Source organism: Rhinoraja longicauda, unplaced genomic scaffold (genome assembly GCF_053455715.1).
Source record: "Rhinoraja longicauda isolate Sanriku21f unplaced genomic scaffold, sRhiLon1.1 Scf000168, whole genome shotgun sequence".
In the NCBI taxonomy this organism is placed as follows: Eukaryota; Metazoa; Chordata; class Chondrichthyes; order Rajiformes; family Arhynchobatidae; genus Rhinoraja; species Rhinoraja longicauda.
Window position 1 is genome coordinate 105,262 of NW_027601386.1, and position 10,910 is coordinate 116,171.

The 10,910-nt window shown below is 44.4% G+C and overlaps 1 pseudogene; it reads left to right on the plus strand.

The window, feature by feature from the left end:
• The first annotated feature begins 376 nt into the window (after nt 1-376).
• LOC144590334 (alpha-1,4-N-acetylglucosaminyltransferase-like) lies at nt 377-9,728 on the plus strand (annotated as a pseudogene).
• The last annotated feature ends 1,182 nt before the right edge of the window (nt 9,729-10,910 follow it).

The following is a 10,910-nucleotide window of genomic DNA, read 5'->3' on the forward strand; positions in this document are numbered from 1 at the left end:
ACCTCTGACGCCTGAACTAATCATGAATCTATCTTTCAAAAAGATAAATAATGATACTGAAGCATTGAAGTAGATTTTGGAGCCATAAAATAAATCAGATTTCTAATTGCTTGGCAATTGTTGTCTTTTGATATTTCAGATTTCACAGCATGCTCCTATCCAAAGTGACCAAACAATTTCAGGCCACTCCACCCTCGGCGAATTATACTTTTCAATTTCACCTCGAATCAATCTAATAATTACCATAAATGTGGAATCTCTGGTATTTGATTCTTACTGCTAAGGGAAATAATTGTTCCCATGTTAATGTTATTAATATTCAAAAGACCCAACATTATTTCACAGGAGATTTTTCAGAACACCCTCAGGCCACATCATGATTTCCATGCATCAGTTATATTTCCTTATCATCACATTTGGAGTTTGTTTCCTGCTGTATGAAAATTGGCATATGGAAACACAATGCAAGGTTCGTAATGACATGTTAAGAATGTCACAAGTGGACGATGAAGCTACCACGGAGGATCCTCGTCCACTCCTGAATCCTGGGATTATGTTTGTGGAAACGTCAGACAATGTGGAGCTGAAGCCATTGGTAGTTTGCTCAGTGGAGTCCACTGCTCGTCAAAACCCAGATAAACCAATCTATTTCTTCATGAAGGGATTCAGTGGCAACTTGAGCCAGTATCCAGAGCCTAAGTACAGGCTCATCCCGTTGCTCTCCTCAGTGAAGAATGTTGTTCTTCTACCTTTAAACGCTGCCGAACTGTTTGAAGATACTCCATTGAAATTCTGGTATCAAAAGGTAACCAATAAGAAGAAAGTGTGATGTGTTGCATTTTGGGTTGTCAAACCAGAGTAGGACTTTCTCAGTGAACCTTAGGCCCCCGGGGAAGGCTGTAGAATAGAGGGAGCTAGGAGTACAAGTACATAATTCATTGAAAGTAACATCATATGTGGACAGGGTAATGAAGAAGGCATTAGACATAAAGATAGACACAAAATGCTGGAATAACTCAGCGGGTCAGGCAGCATCTCCGGAGAAAAGGAATACCTGACATTTCGGGTCAAGACCCTTCTTCAGACTCAGAGTCGGGGAGAGAGTAACTAAAGGTATGAAAAGGTTCAAAACAAATCTGAGGCAGCACCAATGACCAAGCAAAAGTGGAGTCCCCAATGAAAATTTTTTGGCTGTGGGGAGGTGATAATGACGAGACATGCTGGCCGAGATCAGTAATATCATTAAGTATAGAAGTTAGGATGTTGATGATGGTGCAGGTGCCCAAGTAGTTGGTGAGGGCCCACCTGGAGTTTTGTGTTTTGTTTTGATCACCCAGGAAAGATTCCATTAAGTTTGATTGAGTGAAGAAAAGCTTTAGACAATAGACAATAGACAATAGGTGCAGGAGGAGGCCATTCGGCCCTTCGAGCAAGCACCGCCATTCAATGTGATCATGGCTGATCATTCTCAATCAGTACCCCGTACCTGCCTTCTCCCCATACCCCGTGACTCCGCTACCCTTAAGAGCTCTATCTATCTCTCTCCTGAATGCATTCAGAGAATTGGCCTCCACTGCCTTCTGAGGCAGAGAATTCCACAGATTCACAACTCTCTGACTGAAAAGGTTTTTCCTCATCTCAGTTCTAAATGGCCTACCCCTTATTCTTAAACTGTGGCCCCTTGTTCTGGAATCCCCCAACATTGGGAACATGTTTCCTGCCTCTCACGTGTCCAACCCCTTAATAATCTTATACGTTTCGATAAGATCTCCTCTCATCCTTCTAAATTCCAGTGGACACAAGCATAGTCGCTCCAGTCTTTCAACATATGACAGTCCCACCATTCCGGGAATTAACCTAGTAAACCTACGCTGCACGCCCTCAATAGCAAGAATATCTTTCCTCAAATTTGGAGACCAAAACTGCACACAGTACTCCAGGTGCGGTCTCACTAGGGCCCTGTACAACTGCAGAAGGACCTCTTTGCTCCTATATTCAACTCCTCTTCTTATGAAGGCCAACATTCCATTGGCTTTCTTCACTGCCTGCTGTACCTGCATGCTTCCTTTCAGTGACTGATGCACTAGGACACCCAGATCTCGTTGTACGTCCCCTTTTCCTAACTTGACACCATTCAGATAATACTCTGCCTTCCTATTCTTACAACCAAAGTGGATAACCTCACACTTATCCACATTAAACTGCATCTGCCATGCATCCACCCACTCACACATCCTGTCCAAGTCACCCTGCAACCTCATAGCATCTTCCTCACAGTTCACACTACCACCCAGCTTTGTATCATCTGCAAATTTGCTAATGGTACTTTTAATCCCTTCATCCAAGTCATTAATGTATATTGTAAATAGCTGCGGTCCCAGCACTGAGCCTTGCGGAACCCCACTAGTTACTGCCTGCCATTCTGAAAGGGACCCAGTTATCCCCACTCTTTGCTTTCTGGCTGTCAACCAATTTTCTATCCATGTCAGTACCCTACCTCCAATACCATGTGCTCTAATTTTGCCCACTAATCTCCTATGTGGAACCTTGTCAAAGGCTTTCTGAAAGTCGAGGTACACCACATCCACCGACTCTCCCCTGTCAATTTTCCTAGTTACATCCTCAAAGAATTCCACAAGATTAGTCAAGCATGATTTCCCCTTCGTAAATCCATGCTGACTCGGAACAATCCTGTTACTACTATCCAAATGCTCCGCAATTTTATAATTGACTCCAGCATCTTCCCAACCACTGATGTCAGACTAACTGGTCTATAATTTCCCGTTTTCTCTCTCCCTCCTTTCTTAAAAAGTGGGACAACATTAGCTACCCTCCAATCCACAGGAACTGATCCTGAATCTATAGAACATTGGAAAATGATCACCAATGCGTCCACAATTTCTAGCGCCACCTCCTTAAGTACTCTGGGATGCAGACCATCAGGCCCTGGGGATTTATCAGCCTTCAGTCCCATCAGTCTACCCAACACCATTTCCTGCCTAATGTGGATTTCCTTCAGTTCCTCCGTCACCCTAGGATCTCTGGCCACTAGAACATCTGGGAGATTGCTTGTATCTTCCTTAGTGAAGACAGATCCAAAGTACTGGTTCAACTCGTCTGCCATTTCTTTGTTCCCCATAATAAATTCCCCTGCTTCTGTCTGTTGTACTTCATGGTCCGGTACCTGTTGTACCTTTAGTGACTCTAGACGGACCACAAGTACACGTGTATAAAAGGTTACAATGCTGGAGCTCAACTCCAGGCTGTTTATTCCGTGGTCATCTGGATCCAGAGTGACCACCCAATCACACCAACCTCTTATATACGCATTCCTGCACATGCAAACAAAGTAGTCCTTGGGATACACAAAGTAGTCCCAGCAATATCACAACATCCACCTTGTCTTATAAAAGAAATATATATATATATATATATATATATATATATGGAACAACAAACTCTAAACACAAACGTTTTTTTGAAACACCATAAAACATTAACAAATATCAACGATAACGTGCAGGTTTCTTACTGGCACGTCCCGAGCGTGTCACATAATCCCCATCATCATTACGGGCCGGTCGTTCCTCCGCTTCACATTGGGTCTCAGCCCTATCGCTGTCTGGGGGGACACAATGGGGACCAACCCCTGGCTTCTCCAGTGGAAGATCTCTCAACTGCACTCGATTCCTCCTGAACCGATTTCCATTCGGCGTCTCAATAATGTAAGACCTTGACTGGGGTTCGTCGCAGACCGATCTCACTTCTGCTGGAACCCAGACCTGATTCGCTTTATCCAGAACCCGGACCTTCTGTCCAGCGTGCAATGGCAACAAGTCATGTCTCTTGACCGAACTGTCAAACTGTGCCTTCATATTCTGCTTACGCTCCTCAAGTCGCTCAAAGGTCCTCTGCCCTTCGTATGCCTTGTTCATGTCAAGGTTCGTGGGGAGAGGCGTCCGAATCTGTCTTCGAAACATCATCTCCGCCAGTGACGGTAACTTGGAATCAATCGGTGTAGTGCGCAAGTTGAGTAAAGCTGCTGCTACACTCTGTCCCGTTGCCAAGGACTTCTTGATAACAGACTTCACCGTTCGTACCATGCGCTCAACCAGCCCATTCGACTGAGGGTACCTAGGCGAGGACGTTGTATGGGTGATTCCCCATTGCTTGCACATGGACTGGAAAGCTTCACCCACAAATTGTGGACCATTGTCGGAGATGATCTCCATCGGTGCTCCTAGCAGACCAAACATTGCAGTCACCATATTAGCAACCATGGCACTCGTGGTGCTAGGCAGTTGGTTCACCACCGGAAATTTGGAATGGTAATCCATCATGACAAGATATTGAACGTTGTCAAGTTCACACATGTCCATTGCTATTTTGGTCCAAGGTGTGACTGGTATCTCATGTGGCATGAGTGTTTCCCTCATTTGCTCTGGCATGTGCATCTGGCACGGACTATACCTTCGGACAAGGTCATCAATGTGTTGGTTCATGTTGGGCCAATAGACCATTTGTCTCGCTAGAAGTCTCGTCTTCTCAATGCCTTGGTCGCCAACATGAAGTTGCTGCAAGACATCCTGTCTCATCGACTCAGGAATGATTACTTGCCGTCCTTTGAAAATGGCCCCATTTGACATGCCCAACTCATCTCGAAAAGGCCAGTAGGGCCGCAGGTCGGTAGGTATCTCCTGTAGGGTCGCCGGCCATCCGGAATGGACATACTGCATAACCCTATGCAGTATAGGGTCACGACAAGTTTCTGTCTGCAGCTCCACCCTTTTGAGTTTGCCGAAGTGTATCAAGTCGACATCTAATGTGTCTTTGATGTTGTCGAAGAAGATGCTCTCTACATGTACATCGAGTTCTATGCTCTCTGTCTTCTCCGGATTGGGCAGCCTGCTGAGAGTGTCAGCAATGATCATCTCAGCCCCAGGTCTGTGCCCTATGGTGAAGTTGTATCCTTGCACCTTGATGAGCAACCGCTGCAGTCGGGGTGGGGCACTCGTGAGTAGTTTGCCGCAGATAGTGACAAGAGGCTTGTGATCAGTCAGCACCTTAAAATCCCGCCCAAATAGGTACGTATGAAACCTTGTGATGCCAAAAACCAAGGCAAGGGTCTCGCGTTCCATATTGGAGTAGTTGGACTGACATGAAGACAGTGCCTTCGAAGCGTACGCAACAGGCCGTCCTTCCTGCGAAAGGCATGCTCCCACTCCTTTCATTGACGCATCTACCTCAAGGGTGACAGGAGCATCAGGGCGATAGTACTGGAGGACAGATTCCTCCTGTATGCAGCTCTTCAGGTTACAAAACGCCTCAAAATGGCGACCAGGACAGCATACTTTGGGATGTATGGCGATAAAAAATTCATCATCCCCAGGAACCGTTGTAAATCTTCCTTATCTTGTGGTGTTGGCATCTTATGAATGTCCTGCACCTTACCAAGATCTGGCCGAATGCCTGTGTCTGAATACATTGTCCCGAAGAAGTTGATGGAGTTAGCCTTCACTACGCACTTAGCACTGTTGAAAGCTAGACCTTCCCGGGACGCTGCCTCTAACAGCTTCTTTAGATTATAATCATGTTCTTGCGCTGTGGATCCCACTATGACAATATCATCCGCAATGCAGACGCATCCAGGAACCTGTTCTATGATCGTGTCCATACGCTGCTGAAATATATCCTGACTCACCGACAAACCGAAAGGCAACCTCTTGTAGCAATACCTGCCAAAAGGCGTGCGGAACGTGGTAAGTTCCTGGCTAGCCTCATCAAGTCGGACAGACCAATAACCCGCTTTAGCATCGAGTTTGGAGAACAATTTCCCATTGGCAAAAGCCGGATTGATCTCCTCAAGTGTCTGGATCTTGTGTGGGCAACGTTTGAGACTTGCATTCAAACGCTTCGGGTCTAGGCATACCCTGATTGACCCATCCTTCTTAACGGAGGTGGTTATTGAACTGCACCAGTCCGTATGGTGAGTCACCTTTCGGATGACTCCATCATCCTCAATCTTGCCCAACTCAGCCCGCAACTTGTCTTTGAGATGGATACTACATTTCCTTGGCGCATCAATGTGTGGTGTGGCCTCCTCCTTGAGATGAAGGGTGGCTGGCCCCTTGAAGTTGCCAATCCGATCAAACTGATTAGGCCACCTCTTCATTAGGTCCCCCACCGAGTTGAAACTGTCTTGCTCCTTCCGAGCATCTGATGGGTGCTCCTCTGTTCCCATAGCATGTATCGTGACAACCTGAAGTTGCTTAATACCTGGGAGGCCTATGACAGCGGATCCTGCCACATCTACCACGAAAAATTCCTGAGGACACCACATCGACCCCTGGTATCGGCACGAAACGGATATAGTTCCAACACACATGATTTCCGTCCCATTATATGCTGTCAGACGGACTTTGCTTGGTCGTAGGTGCTGCTTGTATTTGTCATTTGGATACATTTCTCGTATGATCCGAAGGGGAAGGGTATTTCAAGGGACCCACATTTGCCTTGACTATTTTTTTCCTCTTTACATACTTAAAAAAGCTTTTACTATCATACTTTATATTATTGGCTAGTTTACCCTCGTACCTCATCTTTTCTCCCCGAATTGCCTTCTTAGTCATCTTCTGTTGCTCTTTAAAAGAGTTCCAATCCTCTGGCTTTCCACTGTTCTTTGCTTTGTTGTACTTCTTCTCTTTTATTTTTACGCTGTCCTTGACTTCCCTTGTCAGCCACGGGTGCCTCTTACTCCCCGTGGAATCTTTCCTCCTCTTTGGGATAAATTAATCCTGCAACTTCTGCATTATTCCCAGGAGTACCTGCCATTGCTGTTCCACCGTCTTCCCTGCTAGGGCCTCCTTCCAGACAATTCTGGTCAGCTCCTGCCTCATGCCTCTGTAATCCCCTTTGCTATACTGTAATATTAACACTTCCGATTTTCCCTCCTCCCTCTCAATTTGTAGAGTAAAACTTATCATATTGTGATCACTGCATCCTAATGGCTCTCTTACCTCTAGTCCCCTTATCAGATCAGTTTCATTACACAACATTAAATCCAGAATTGCCTTCTCCCTAGTAGGCTCCAGTACAAGCTGTTCTAAGAATCCATCTCGGAGACACTCCACAAACTCTCTTTCCTGGGGTCCATTACCAACCTGATTTTCCCCGTCTACCTGCATGTTGAAATCTCCCATAAGTAGCATTACATTTGCGACATGCCAATTTTAGCTCCTGATTCAACTTGCACCCTATTTCGAGGCTACTGTTTGGGGCCCTGTAGATAACTCCCATTAAGGTCTTTTTACCCTTACATTTCCTCATTTCTATCCATACTGATTCTACATCTCCTGATTCTATGTCACCCCTTGCAAGGGAGTGAATATCATTCCTCACCAACAGAGCGACCCCACCCCCTCTGCCCACCTGTCTGTCTTTTCTATATGTTGTGTAGCCCTGAATATTCAGTTCCCAGCCCTGGTCCTCTTGTAGCCATGTCTCAGTGATTCCCACAACATCATACTTGCCAATGTCTAACTGAGCCTCAAGCTCATCCACTTTATTTCTTATACTTCGCGCATTTAAATACTTCCGGTTGATTGCCTTCCCTCGCTAGGATGTTCTGAAGCCGCTCCATGATGTCTTGAACCCTGGCACCAGGGAGGCAACAGACCATCCTCGAGTCCCGCCTGCCACCACAGAATCTACTGTCCGTACCTCGGACAATGGAGTCACCCACTACTATGGCTCTTCCTGACTTCGGTCTCCCCGGTTGAGTTTCCGCCTGTGTTAGATCTGCCAACAGGTCCGCCGCTCGGACTTTACCATGATATTAACCAGGAAGCAAGGGCTAAATTATAGGAAGAAATTGGACAGGCTAGGAATTTGTTCTTGAAGCTTAGGAGACTGAGCGGTGATCTCATAGACATGCCTAATGTCATTAGGGGCATGCATCAGGTGAATGCACACCATAGGATTGTGAGGCCTGATTTTCCACACATTGAATTGTCTGTCTATGGAATGAGCTGGAGCAAGTGCTTGAGGCACTACTGTGACAGCACTTAAAAGACATTTGGACATGTACATGATCAGAGGAGTGTGCATTGACTATTTTCATCCTGGGAGTACGTTGACTCAGTCTATCTTAAATTTGTGTCCAAGTTAGGTATCCCTGAATGAGGAATAATGAATGCACTAAATGGAGTGCAGTAAAGTTGCACCAGGTTGATTCCTTGCAAGGCATGTTTGCTGTATAACAGTGATTGAGCACCTTGAGCCAGTGCTCACCTGAGATTAGAAAACCCACAAGTTATCTCCCTCAAATGTCTAATATTCGTGAGGTGCTTCCCAGGGTAAATACTGAGATGATGTTTCCCTTCACAATGTGTCTATATTAAGGGGATGACTATCTCCAAATAGGACTGGCCATTCAGAATAAAATTCAGGAGGAATTTCTCTCAGTCAGAGGGTGATGTGGTGAATCTTTGGGATTTTCTGCCAAATAAGTCAGTGAATGTTTAATGGTTGGACATCTATAAAGCATGAATTGATAGATTTTTAAAAATTTGCCGCTGCAATATTCGATGTTTAAAATAGATATTAATGACCACTATATGGTCTGGATTGGATTACTTCAGTCAAAATAACAAACTGCAAAGGGAGCAAAGACGATTTTTGAGGAAGTTATCAGTTCTGGAGGTTTTGAGTTATAAGGAGAGGCTGGATAGGCTGTATATTTATTCACTTGAGTACAGGATGCTGAGAAGTGACTTCATTGAGGTTGATCACATCATAAGAGGCATAGATAAGGTAATGAGCCTGGACAGCAGGTTGGAGGCAGGTACTCTCAAACTATTTAAGAAGGATCTCGGTAAGCATGTGAATCACCACGGATCTATTGTAGATAAATGGGGGTAGAACCGATGAGTGCAGTGATCAGGTGGATGTGATTTGCCAAAGTATTTACCAATATAACCGTATGACTCTCTATCTGGCATGAACAAAGATGAAGAGAGGATAGTTGTTTATTGAGGAGTGGACCTGACAGCTTAACATGGATTGAGGGATAGGTCTGAAGGTTTAGAAGGAATTGCAATTAAGATAATGTTTCTTTCTTCATTACATCACAGGTAAACCCCAAAAAGGAGAAGTATTGGCTCCATGTGTTTGGTGATGCCTGTAAATTAGCACTGTTGTGGAAGTACGGGGGCATCTACCTGGACACTGACATTATATCAATGAAGCCTATGCCATTTGGCAACTTTACGTGTCCAGAGGGCTCAGGTTCTATCAGTATGGGTGCAATGGGTTTCAATCCCAGGCACCATCCTTTTCTTTGGAATTGCATGATAGATTATGTGGCCAAATACATTGGATATATTTGGGGCCAACAAGGTCCTCAACTGATTACCCGTGTGCTGAAGAGATGGTGACAGATGGATAACATAGGTGCCTTCATTGGCAAAGAATGCAACGGCATCTCTTTATGGATCATTGATCGATTCTACCCCATCTCATATCCAGCTTGGCAGAAGTACTTTGTTCCCTGGAAAAAGAAGGATGTGGAGCGTAAATTCTCAGCTACGTATGGTGCGCATGTCTGGAATTACATGAATTCATGGAAAAAAAAGAAAGTCATTGCTGGAAGTGGATCATTAATTGAACATTTTTTCCAGTTATATTGTCCAACTACATACAGGAATTTAATTCAATTGAATAATAGTTAGATGTTTTAGGCCTTTGTATTATGCAATGAGCGAAAGAATGAAACCGACAGAATTTTTAAAAGTCACAATGTAAAATATACACACAACACATTTGGGGATTATTAAAATTTGTGAAACATTCACTGTTATACTTATTTTTTCTGACAACTTCTGATCTGGATACACTCCAATTCCCATGTCCAATTTAAATTAGAATCAAACACCAATTGACACAACATGTCTCTTCCATGCACGTTCCATTTCTCTCACAAACACACTCCATCTCTCTCACTGCCACAATCTCTCTCTCACTCACTGACAATTTTTCTCTCTCACTAGCACACTCCCTCTCTCTCTCTCTGACCACTGACACATTCACTGATGCATTCCATCTCTCTCTCCCATAAACTGCAGGTAGGAGGGAATTTGGTGTTGTCCCTGAATCTGCCGTTAAGTGTAGTCCAGCTCAGATAGGAACAGACACAAATAAAGCATCTCATAGAACAGGGGTGAATTTTATGAACAAGTCAGTTCATTTAATGCCTTAACAGCATGCACTGGGAAACACTCTAGAGAACCCAAAGTGTTTCAAAGATTCATAGCACCCTCAGCATTTTTATATTCTCAAGACACTATGGTTACCTGTGGTTTCTACATTTTTGAAATAAATTATCATTGATCAATGTCCCTGCAACCTTAAATCTTTGTCTTTCCCCAGGGTTATCTTGAACTTTATGTTCCCTGCTATTTAGAAACCCACATTCCCATTTGTATTACAGTACTCCCTGATTAGTTTTGTGCGATGGAAACCAAACACCATGATGAATCTATTTATTGTCTCACCAACTTCCTAAAGTTCCCTATGTTGGCCATTTTCCCCAACATGCGTCCCCAGTATGTAGTATCTTTGGTTAAACAGGTGGTACAAACATAGAAACATAGAAAAATAGGTGCAGGAGTAAGTCATTTGGCCCTTCGAGCCAGCACCTCCATTCAATATGATTATGGCTGATCATCTAAAATCAGTACCCCATTCCTGCTTTTTCCCCATATCCCTTGATTCCTTTGGCCCAAAGAAATAAATCCAACTCTCTTGAAAGCATCCAGTGAATTGGCCTCCACCTCCTCTGTGGCAGTGAATTCTATAGATTCACAGCTCTCTGGGTGAAGAAGTTTTTCCTCATCTCAGTCCTAAATGGCCTC